A 12,937-nucleotide genomic window follows, 5' to 3' on the forward strand; every position below is an offset into this window, starting at 1 on the left:
AAGAAAATATGCCTGTACATTCCCTGACATTTTCACGAATATCGGTTCAGTAGTTTTGTAGATGTGACATATTTTAAATAGTGGGTATGGTCAAGTCTGTGGTTCCTAAAAAAGTAGGTAAGGTCGGAGACACAACCACAATTGTCTCCCAAATTAACTTCCAAATAGATACATTCGTAATTATTGTAAATATAACATTTTTAAAAAAGTAGGGTATAGGGGAAGTTCCCCGCCCTTAACGAAATTCAACTGAATTTGTAGCCTATTTTAAGCGGGGACCATCTCTGTACATTCCCTGGCAATTTCAGGAAAATCGGTTCAGTAGTTTTTGTAGAAATGATAAAAATAGAAAATTGAAAAAAGTGGGCATGGTCAAATTTTCTTTGCATAAAAACCCAAGTCGAAAATCGGTCCAGCCGTTCTCAACTGATGCCATTACCAACGAACGATATTTGATTTTTATTTATAAAGATTTAAAAGTTTAGACCAATCGCGATTTTCTTGAAAATCCCCTGTAGATATAACCTAATTAGAAAGTGAGCGTGGTCGGATCTTAAGTCCCAAAATAAGCACGTAAGGTTGGAGACACAATCGCCATTGACTCGCAAATAAATTCCCAAACCGATACATTCGTATTTCTTGCAAATATTGCATTTTTACAAAAATAGGGCCCATATGCCCTAACCGCCCGATCCGAAAGTCAAAAAATATGTATCCTATTTTTATCGGGGTCCAACCCTGTACATTCGCTGAAAGTTTCAGGAAAATCGATTTAGTAGTTTCGTAGATATAACATATTTAAAAAAGTGGGCGTTGTCCAGTCTTAATGCACGTAAGGTCGGAGACACAAACGCCATTGACTCGGAAATTAATTTTCAAGGCGATACATTTGTAATTGTTGCAAATATTGAATTTTTACAAAAATAGGGCATATGGGAGGTACCCCGCCCGATCCGAAATTCAACCAAATATGTAGCCTATTTCAACCGGGGGCCATCACTCTACGTTCCCTGCAAATTTGAGGAAAATCTATTGAGTAGTTCCGTAGATACAACATATTTATAAAAGTGGGCGGAAAAGTGGGCGTGGCCAATTTTTCTTTGCATAAAAACCTAAACTGGACTATGACTAACATTTCCACAAAAAATTATCCAAATCGCTCCAGCCGTTTTCAACTGATTCAATTACCAACAAACGACAATTGAGTTTTATATATAAAGATTGTTATTAATTTTTTAGTAACATCTTCGGGAATTTTTGGTAGAATTTTATTAAATGCGCAACCAATGCGACATACACCAAAAGCATATAACAAAATGCAAAAAGTACTAAACTACTTCTTGCTGACATTACGTAACAGGCAGTGGGATTTTCGTTTTTAGTAAGTTCCTTTAAAGGGTAATTTTTGAATCCAAAAATTTAGCACGATCGTAACCCATCGAACCTATGTGTCGTACGTGTCGCACAAATAACAAAATCTCGTACGACCAAAAAAATATTCCGGCACGACACGCACAAACACGACGTTTTTCGAGAAGGCGCGGAAACGTACTAATCACGGTACGACACGCGCCCTCCTCTACTCCAACAACAATTGTCCATTTTTAACTTTTCTAAAGGTCGAGTTACATTAGGCAAATATTTGCTCCAGCGACCGGCAGTGTGCGCTTACTGAGAGCAAGTAACATAAATTCAATGTATTATTAACGCTCACTTGATCTCAGTAAGCGCACAATGGCGGTCGCTGGAGCAAATATTTGCCTAATGTGACCTTACCTTTAGGCTTACAACCATGGTAGAACAAATAGAAGGTAAAGTTAATACTACAACAAATACAACTCGAACAACAACCACAAAGGAATTTGTTTTTGTTTGTAACGTTACTGCCAGTTGTATTTGTAAACAAAACAAGGAAATGCCTATAAATTATTGGAATTTAAAAAACTAAAAATTTTTCACATTTGGTTGAATATTTTGGAAAACATGAATGAAAATGCGTTACATTTTCAATTTTTATGGTTCCACATCATTCCACTAAATGCATAAATTCTCGCAGAAAGTAGAATTCTTGCAGAAAAGTTTGGGGTCGCTGGAAATTCATAGAAAAAGGAGAAGCTGTTTCAATGTTTTGTTTTAGAAATCAAAGAAGCACATGTTTATTAGGGCTTTAGTTTTTTTAAATTTTAACAAAATACCTCACATATTTACAAACGTTGTATCGCCTCTACAAGCGGTGGTTTACTGCGCGGCTTATCGTTCGAACTTAGAGGAGGTTACATATCATTGATATGAAGAAGTCATTCTGGGAAATGGTTTTTTCCGAATATTATATTTTTTTCTCAAAAAATATATGTCCCTAATGTACATCGAAATAGAAATAAATGTATAAAATGTCATATGAAATTTGACACTAACACTACAACCCAGTTCAGTCAGCTGGGTATTGCTGCTACCTTTTCTTGTTCTACCATGGCTTGCAACAATCATACATATAAACAAATAATGCATAAATATTTAAAGCTCTTTATTTTTTATTTAACATCATTTCAAAAGTTTGAGGTTTATTCAGTATATAGAAAACTTAACGCAATTTTATCTCATGAAATGTTAACTTTAAGGCAATCTTTCATGGTATCGATTTGAAAATATCTAATAACAAGAAATGTATGTACCTAATTCATGTTAGGAATTGTAACATTCGTTGTACAGCCTAATCTCGAGTGTCGCAAAACTTTGATACATTTGAATAAAACGTTACCATTTGATGTAAACATAATTAAACTTCCTTCTAAACAAACTTCTTTTGGTTTCTATGTGGCTGACTTTATCTTGTGCCGGTTGTTACTTACAATTCATGGTCCCTCCGACAAACTAAATGAAATGAAGAAACAAGAACAATCGTTGGTTTCTTCGTTTGTTCGTTCATTTATTCATTCATTCCTTTTGATATATAGTTTTCGCCGACAACTGGTGGCTATAATTTATTTTACCAAAACAATTTGTTAACTTGAATTTGCTCATGTTGTTGTTGCCGTATCACAACTAAACAAGCTTACGACGAACTCTCACAATCTAACCTACCTACAACATTCATCCTAATATTGTTGTTGTATTATTATATTGTTTTGTTATATATGGTGGCTATAATCCTATTCTATAACTTTGCTTACTTCCAAAAATATAAATCGAAAGAAAAAGAACTCCAGCCAAAACTCCTGTGTGCTACTCACGAAGCACAAAAGGAAGAAAAGTCCCCTGATAGCAGCTACATTTAGATGGGAGTATAAATTGCAAAAGTTTTTTCTTGCTATTTTGTAAGCTCTCATATGTGTGGGTGTGTGTACTTGTGCTTTGTGTTGGTTTTGGTAGCAACTTCTACTCTGGTTGTTGCGCTCCTCTGTTTAGCTGCTTGGGGTTTTTGGCATCATAAATAATGCATTATTGACGACAGCTGTAGCGCAATGTCTTCGTGGCAATATGACATGAAATCGCGACTATGGGAGGTGTTCTTTTTGGCTATGTGAAATGCAAGTACGCCTCGAATGCAGCGGGAAGAGGCGAGAGATGAAAAGTCAAACAAGGCTGAAGCTGAAAATGTAGTGCCGTGCTTATAAAGGAAATGTACGTAAATGTGAAACATGGTAATGTAATATTTTTGCTTTGAGTTGAGTCGCTTTCCGTTTTTTTTTTTTTTTTTTTTTTTTTTTTGGAATGGATCAACACATTCATACAGTCGCAAAGCAAAGTTCAGAGGAATATGCCAGGGAAAATGAAAGATAGCTCTGGCCACAGTGAAGTGAGATAATTTCAGTAGTTTGGATTTAGTTGTCACTTTTTTAATTGTTATGATGATTTGTCTGTCGTTGAGGGTTTCAAAGGAGAGGGTTTATTTTTGACATTTGCTTGCTATGCCTCAAAATCGTCGTCTATTTGAAGATTATCGAAATTTAACAATCCGAACAATTATGCGATAGAGGGCGGGATAATTTCCGAGGACCACATTCACACGGTAGTTATTTATGGTATCTGCGACTGCTCTGTGTGAATGTTATTCAAACCTGCTTGATAGGTTTGCTAATCTAGGGGTTCTGAACAGTTCGTAGGATTTGGTGATGTTTGAGAAGTACCCCGCGTGGCTGTGCCCTAAACGCTCTGGCCTAGTTCCGCAAGGGGTTCGTCTTCTGATGATGTTCCAGAGACCTGGATAAGTTCTCACACCTAGCTTTGGTTCTACCGATCCTGAGAAAGAAGAGCGAAGGAACGGTTGCAAAAGGCTGGGACAAGAGTAACCCAAGAATTGCGTACACCTCAAGGGCTAGGACACGAGTAACCCAAGGGTTGCGAAAATCTCATGTGCTAGGACACGAGTAACCCAAAGATTGCGAACAACTTCAGGGCTGGGGCACGACTAACCCAAGGGTTGCGGACGCTTCAAGGACTGGGACACGAGTAAACCCAGGGTTATGGACAACTCAAGGGTTGAAACAAGATTGCGGACACCTTAAGGGCTGGGACCTTGGAAGGACGATAACCGTCTAAGGATCTTCAAGTGGGTAACTCGTGGGAGAACACTGAAGGATTTCGGAGACCTCTTACAGTCTAGGATTCTGACTCACCTGATTATCTGCAACATACTCCACTGGCTTAAGTTTGTTCGATTAAAATTCGCGCACCTGCTACTTCTGCTTCCCTTGGACACTGACTGATCTCTCTTCAATTTCCGACAGACCTTTTAAAGGAAGAACCACTTGGTACTTATTAACCACTAAATAATTTATTTGAGAAACCACTTGGTTACGGGGAACTTGTCTTTAGGTGGCACCTATCCCCTACAGTTCTCACAGCGGCATTCTGACAGGTTTGAATATTGTTCCATTGCGTTCCACCATATAACGCCATATGTCGGTCTGTGGTAACATATCGCGTGTTGCCAGGTAGGAACTTGATGACCTTGTTCCTACATCTCAGCTTGTCGCTGATAGCTTTGGCAGATGACCTGAACATGCTGTCGGACGACCTGAACATGTTGTCGAATGTGAGATTCAACTCAGTGCCCACCTCAGCAGTCCATGTGGTGAACTGAATGGCCTTAGATTTAGTGGTGGATATTTGCAAATTCCTAGCGTGGAAAATGTTGGTCAAATATGAGTTCATCCTATTACAAATTAAATTAGGGCAGGTACCTGGTGCCAAAAGCATGCAATCATCCGCATCTCAATGCAGTCCATGTGGTGAACAGAATGGCCTTAGATTTAGTGGTGGATATTTGCAAATTCCTAGCGTAGAAAATGTTGGTCAAATATGAGTTCATCCTATTACAAATTACATTAGGGAAGGTACCTGATGCCAAAAGCATGCAATCATCCGCATCTCAATGCAGTCTGGAGGGGGTGGCATAAAGGAAATTTGAGGATAAATAGTTCAGGAGATATCACGCAACCTTGTGGAACTCTCTGCTTCAATCTACGCGGCTTGGACTTCTTGTTCCTGAACCACGTGCAACTGGCGTCCACACATATAATTGATTATTCAACGTTTCAAACTTGGCCCGAGGGTTGTTTACACGATGTCTTCAAACTGCATGCAGTGCTTGACAGTATCAAAGGCTTTTGATAAGTCACCATAACTCTTCTATCGCAAGGCTTGCTCTACCTGAGTCCTCGGCTAATATGTGCGGAGATGGTGTGCAGCTCGGGTGTCGTGCTATGCTGCTTATGGAACCCATGCTGTTGATCGGCAAATGGATAGCTATTTCTGACGCTGGGGAGGGTTAAAACCGCAAGGTTCATTGCTACGGACGACAAATCGAAATCGATTTGTACGATTCACCTTTGCTAGCATCCTCGTCTGGCTTCAGTAGAGGGATCAAACTGCCCACTCCCGGGTGATCGACAAACTTTCCATTAATATGACTTGTGCACCTCTTCGGATAGTCAGACTAGGTGACACGGTGGTTATATCTGGCGAACTGTGGTTATAGAGGCGTCCTCATTGACCGTGCAGAACAAAGATCTATTGATCTGCCATCTGGCCAATTCCGAGTAACGAGATCAGACGGGAGGACTGCGTGTGAGTCACGTATTCTGATGACTACTCAACGGGGGGCTGTGTTCACGCAGCATGCCGCAACATACATAGTCCCTCACGTGGACGATCCCAACACCTGAGATTCACCCACTCCCGTCATCTATTGCATCTCTCAGAAGTTTGAGTGTGGTGGATGCGCATATGACTGTCGATGGTCGGGATTGAGAAAAAGTCTAATTAATCCCGTCGGCACCAAATGGAAGGATTGATGTAGACGATAACTTTCGAATTGAGTATCCGATTTGCATATCGTAAAATTTCATTCAATCGTACTTCAGGTTGCAAATGCATGTACGAGGATAATTGTCAAAATGCCAACCAACGGTCCTGACCGGCTTTAACATGGCAAATTCCAGGACTTATCTCGGTCCCTCTTTCATCTCATGTCAACACTGACCTCCCCTGCCGCGGGTTCGCCCATGGGTGGTTCTTATGCACAAGAACGTTAAAACCGCAAGAAAGCCACATACTATGAACAAAAAAACAAAGAAACAGAAAACCAAACCCTTCTAAAATAGATGACCTCCGCAAACGTTTTAAGGTCCAAGATCTGCGAATCCGTATTTGGAATGTTCGCACTCTTTATAGAGAAGTAGCAGTTTACGCAATGACAAATGTACTTGAAAAATTCAAGGCCGACATTACTGCCATACAGAAAATTCGATGGATTTGCGAAGGCGTCACAACAACACCTAAAGGTAAAATACTGTATTATAGCTGCCATGACATAAAGCATAAGTTTGATTGTGGATTTGTAGTAGGTCGGAGGTTAAAACATCTGGTCTCCAGCTTCACACCAGTGAATGAAAGACTTGCTGTAATTCGCGTTCATACTCCCACTACAAGGACGAATAGACCAAAGATATATTTTACGACATTGATGGGCAGAAATGCTCTCCCTCACACACAAAAGTGTAAAAAATACATGAGTCTCTCGCAATTTGCCCATCAGTGTTTTACGAGCGCTTAGAAGACAAATAAGACCGTTCCTCTCTCCATAACATTAAAACTATTCTATGCGATTTTAATGCCAAAATTGGAAAACAAAATATCTATGGCCCAACAGTCTCCACAGTGAAACATCTGACAATGTTATGACTGATAGATTTCGCAGTGGCAAAAAACATGTTAGTTAGCAGTAGCAGATGTAAGCTCGACATTCATAAGGGCACCGACCATCTGTAGACCACAAAACAAAAAATCAAATTGACATGTTGGATGTACGATCGTTCCGAGGAGCAAACATCGACCAGTAGCAAACGAAGCAAACAAATACACAACACGGAAGTTGGACATCGTTAAGCTGTAATCACCTATAATCACGAAGATAGCCACAGCATATCCCACTCAACTGGGCCAAATGCATAATCAAAGCATTTCTCGTACCGATAACATATCAGCACAGCGCCACTCCATGAAAACAGCCGCAAAATCTATACTTGGATACCAGAGACCTCGACCAAGGAACCGATGTCGAGCTGCTACCGAAGAAAAAAATGCGACACACTCTACAATCAGTAGCAACGAGAGAGGTGCCGGACGTGGAAAAGCGGGAATGTGAAAAAATCAAGATGTACAGAAGCCAGAATTAAGTCCGAAAATTCTACCAAAAAGTGAAACATCAAACTGATGGTTTTGCTACAAGCACATCCTCCTGTAGATAATAGCAAGGTAATTTGGTAACTGATACAGGTAGTGAGCTCGGGATATGGAAAAGAGCAATTTTCCAAACTGTTGGTAGCCAATACTAGCGAAAACGTCGAAGATACCCTAGATCCAATCCCAAAAGATGATATTGAATATATGTATACCGCCCGGCTGAGATGTGATAAACACAGCAATAAACCCACTGAAGAATAACAAGGTAGCAGGAGCCGATGGCGCACCAACCGAGCTGTTCAAAACCGGAGGCAACATGCTGATCAGGTGTATACATCAGCTATATTGGAACCTGAGTATCATGTGTTAGCGATATTGTGCGAATGACTAAAACCTATGATCAATGAAAAAATACCAATGCGGCCTTAGATCTGACAAATCCATCATTGACCAGATATTGACCCTGCGGCAAATCCTAGAATCCAAGACATGTTAGTTATTCCAAGACATGCCATAATTCGGTATCCGCGCATCATTTTAAGATGACATTAACTGTTAACATTGGAAATAACCTCTCCGAAGAATTTAGTACCAAAAGAGTTTTCAGACAAGGAGTCAGCCTTTCGTGTGATCTCTGCAACAAGATGTTGGAAAATATTGTACGAGTAAAAGAAGTAACTGATACCTTAGGAAGTTTGAAGGAGAATCAGCAAAAGTGGGCCTGGCGGTAAACGGCGAAAAGACAAAGTTGATGGTGTCGACTCGTAGTACCTAAGGACTTCGTCTAACGACACCGCCATAAACACAACAAATGATATCAGTTGTGAAATGAAGAAGAAAATGAAGCAACATCTCGGCAAACAAAAATTAAACTTTACAAAACACAGATACTACCCGTGGTAATGTATGGTTCCGAAGCATGCAGATAAGGTAGTGCTTGCTGTGCTTGAGAGAAAAATTATTCCAAAAATTTGCGGGTCAATATGCGTTGACGGGGAATGAACCACGGGTTATATAGGCTGTAGAAGATCGAAAAACGCGGTATTCCAAATTTGAAAAAGCAAAATAAAATATAGAGAGGAATGGAACTATTTCCTTAGTTCGGTTATACTCTGTAATAAATCCTGTCGGTACCAACTGAAAATATTGATGAACACGATAACATACGAATTGAGTATCCGATTTGCACATGGTAAAATTTCTTTCAAACGTCGTATATCACGTTGCAAAAAGATATAGTCCAGCGTCAGGCAAGAGAGCGCCCACGTGCTATCAGTGAACGTTTCTCTCTCCACACACAAGTCAACCAATTGAAAAAGCATTCACTCACACAATGACACCCCCAAAAGTATGCAATAGAAAAGTATGATGGCTATCGCTACGTTGACCAACCGTACTCTATTATAGAGGACAGTACTCTATTTTAGGTGTCCGTACTCTATTTTTTCAATGTATTCTATTTGTCCTCTATTTTCATCATATGTACCCTATGTCCTCTATTTTTGATTTGTCCGACAAATCACCTGGTCTGACAAATGATGTCCTTTCTCTTGTTTGATAGAGAGCGGGAAGGATAAAGCTCATCTACAACCAATTTCACAAAAACTCAGTTTCTTTACGGCAAACCTTTTACGTGTGACTACCAACGTTTCGGAGTCGAGCCATTTTTGTTTCGACTCTGATTTCGGAGTCGTCTCCGAGGAAAATTTCTAATAGCACTCAATATGAATAAAATATACACTAGTTTCCAATTTTTTCCTATATGTTGGCCTTTTTTTGAGGTGTTCCTTGAAAAGAACATTTGTCTAATATAATACACAACTGTTTAAAACTTCTACTATTATAATAAAAATACAAGATCACCGAAATTTGAAACTCTGTGTTACAGGTTCTGAGGTGGGGCAGGCTTTGGCTCGGGAATATGAGCAATTTGAGATCATCTTCTTGGAATAACATTGATCATATCGACGCCTCCAAACAATAGTATGCTAAGTCGACTTAGCATGTTTTCAAGTTCTTTACATTTTTATATTTAACGTCCTTTCACTTAAATTCTGTCAAATTTTGGTAATAATCGGACAATCCGAACAGAAGTTATAAATAAATATTTACTTAGCATAGTACTGAAGGTCAAAGAAATTTCCAAACTTTTAGAGCTTGTCCTGCAAAACTCACTGTTCAGAATTAGCAAACTATTATTTGGAGGTGTCGAACGTCCTTTAACTTAAATTCTGTCAAATTTTGGTAATGATCGGCCAATCCGAACAGAAGTTATAAACAAATATTGACTTAGCATAGTACTGAAGTTCAAAAAAATTTCCACACTTTGAGAGCTTCTCCTGCAAAACTCACTTTTTAGACTTAGCATACTATTATTTGGAGGTGTCGATATTCTAGATCAAGAATGTGTGGGATCTAAAATAAATATTCCAAAATATTCAAAAATTTCTTATCGTATGTTAAGAAATCGACCCACCAGCCCAGAAACTTATGTAGCAGCCCTCGTATATGTACTCTATTTTCATCCAAAAATATTGGTCTCCGTATCTATCGCTGGTATAGACTGGAGAGTACTTTCTGATACCTCGAATGTTCGTTTAAATGCAGTTTAAGGGCTATTCGAGGATCATTTTGAAATGCATTGAAATAAGCATTTGCGACCCTACCAGGATAAAATTCGATCTAGCCATTTCCGTCTGTTGTAATCACTTAGCGTTCACAATAATCTTCGAACTTGGCATAAAGACACACGGGAGCAAAATTATAGCGTTCTAGCTATATTTTTGCACCCGTGTGTCTTTTTTCCAAGTTCGAAGATGGGCTATATCGGCCTACTTTTTGGTATAGCCCCCATATAAAGGTACCTACCGATTTTCTGAGCATTTTTGCTACAATTTTTAACCGAACTAGCTGTAATTTGACATTAGAGGTTCTCAGTGGGCACAAAATTTCTTTGCTAAAAATTGACAATATAGGTTAATGTTTTGGTATAGGGCCCAGAATTTTAGTTTCTTTTCTTGACCAAACTATCCGTTTTTAGTGGTCACAATACTTCTCCACCAAAAATTGTCAACATAGGTCCAAGTTTTGGTATTGGCCCCATATTACAGTACCTCCCGATTTTCGGTATTTTGAGAGTTAAGCTTTATTTCTTGACCGAACTATCTATTATTTGAAATTTTAAGTTCTCTGCAGACGCGAAACTTCTTCACCAAAAATTATCAATATCGATCCATGTTTTGATATATCCCCCATAAACCGGTACCTCCCGATTTTCAAAATTTTGAAATTTTAGCAACAATTTTTAACCGAGCCAGTAGGCCTATTCTGTAACTTTTATCGATTAAAAAGTTGTTTAAATTTCTTTTGTTTTTGTAACAACTACAAAAAAAAAAACAAATGAAATTTTTGTAAAATAAACAATGAGTAAATTTGTTAAAAAGTTACAGAATAGACCCACGAACCGAATAGATAACCGAACTAGCTGTAATTTTACAATTGTGATTTTCAAGGCACACAAAACCTCTTCGCTAAAATTGTCAATATAGGTCCATATTTTGATACCATATAACCGTACCTCCCGATTTGCGATATTTTGAGCATTTTAGCTTCATTTCTTGACTAAGCTATCCGTAATTTGATATTTGAGGTTTCCTGCAGCAATGAAATTTTTCTACCAATAGTTGTCAAATTAGGCCCATGTTTTGGTATAGCCCCCATAAACCGCTACCTTCTGATTTTAGTATTTTGAAGATTTTATCCATATTTTTTAAAGTGATTTTTAGGCATCAATTTAATTCAGAATATTTTATGGTGGAGAGTATAAAAAATTCGACCGGGTCGAACTTAACGATTTTTTACTTGTTTTTCGTTAAATTAGGCGCCAAAATAAAGTAGTCGATAAGTCTTACCAACAGCAGTTTTTGTAACCGGTTACCTTAAAATACACAATTCTACTAATTCTGCCGTTGAACCATGTTATGCATGTATATTTGGTTTTATTTTTCAAAGTTATTTTTTTCATTCCCCCAACTACTTATTTTTCGGACCCACTGTTATTTGCTCAAAATAAATCCGGGATGATGGTAAATGAAAATAATAAGTTGCACAATTTAACTGGCTGCTGATGCTACTGCTGCGGAACTTCAAAAGTTTTTAAATAAGAAAAATGAGCTGCAGACGTTGCTTTCTAAATTTCTGTTTCATTTTGTTGTTGTTTTGTTTTAAAAGATATCCCCGAATGAAGGTTATAGCCTTGACATGGACTCATCTTCATCCTTTTCAATTATTTCCATTGCTCAATTTATTTGTGTCTGTTGTATTCTTTGTGTTCCTTTATTTTCTATAACGACGAAGTCTTAGAAACCTCAACATTCTGGTATTGGCAAAGTACCGCCAGTCTCCCCCCTCCAGCCATCCGTTCATACTTTGAAAGTATGGCAGAAATTAACTTTTGATTGATTAATATTTTTCCTGTTTAAATAATCCAACCAACATCATCAGTCCTGTAATCCTGTTGTGTATGTGCGTGGGTGTGTGCGGTCTGGTGTGGTGTAATTTGAATGCAGTAAAAAAACTGAAATTCTGAAGATGAGGGATGAAGAATATGTTTTACTAAGATAAGATTACTCTGATGATGATTTTATTATTACAAAATTAAAATGAAAGCATTTTCTGTTCATACATACAGTGAATGTATGTATACTGGTGTGTGTGTGTGCTGTTAATAAAAACTTAAATGAATGTAAGCATGGAAACTTGGTTGGTTGGTTTTTATATTTTTCGGTTTGTTTGCTGTTATGGAATTCAATCAATATTTACTTCATTTCAAGTATTGCCTTGGATTTATCGGATCGCCCGTCCTGCTTTTATTGTTGTATCCTTGACTAGATATCAAACGGATGATATCCATGTTATAACAACAAACACAATTTGTTTTCTTATATTTTTTTCAGTTTCATTTTGTTGTAAGGACAAACAAGGAACCCATTGCCCATCATCAGACAATTGCCTATTACTATTTCCTTAGCTTATAACTCAAATTTCAAAACTAGTCTAAATATACAAATACATCAATGGGATCAAAAAAAAAAAAAAAAACAAAATAAAATAAAAGCTTTCATGCAAGAATAATATTTATATTTATATAACAAACTTTGGCCTTGGTCAGAACACACAAATAAACAGAAGAGGTATTCGCTTGTTGGTACTACTTAAGAGTCAAGACTTCAATTTATGTCAAGTCAAATAA

This window comes from Musca autumnalis, unplaced genomic scaffold, assembly GCF_047663935.1.
Source record: "Musca autumnalis isolate F117 unplaced genomic scaffold, ASM4766393v1 scaffold_4, whole genome shotgun sequence".
Taxonomy (NCBI): domain Eukaryota; kingdom Metazoa; phylum Arthropoda; class Insecta; order Diptera; family Muscidae; genus Musca; species Musca autumnalis.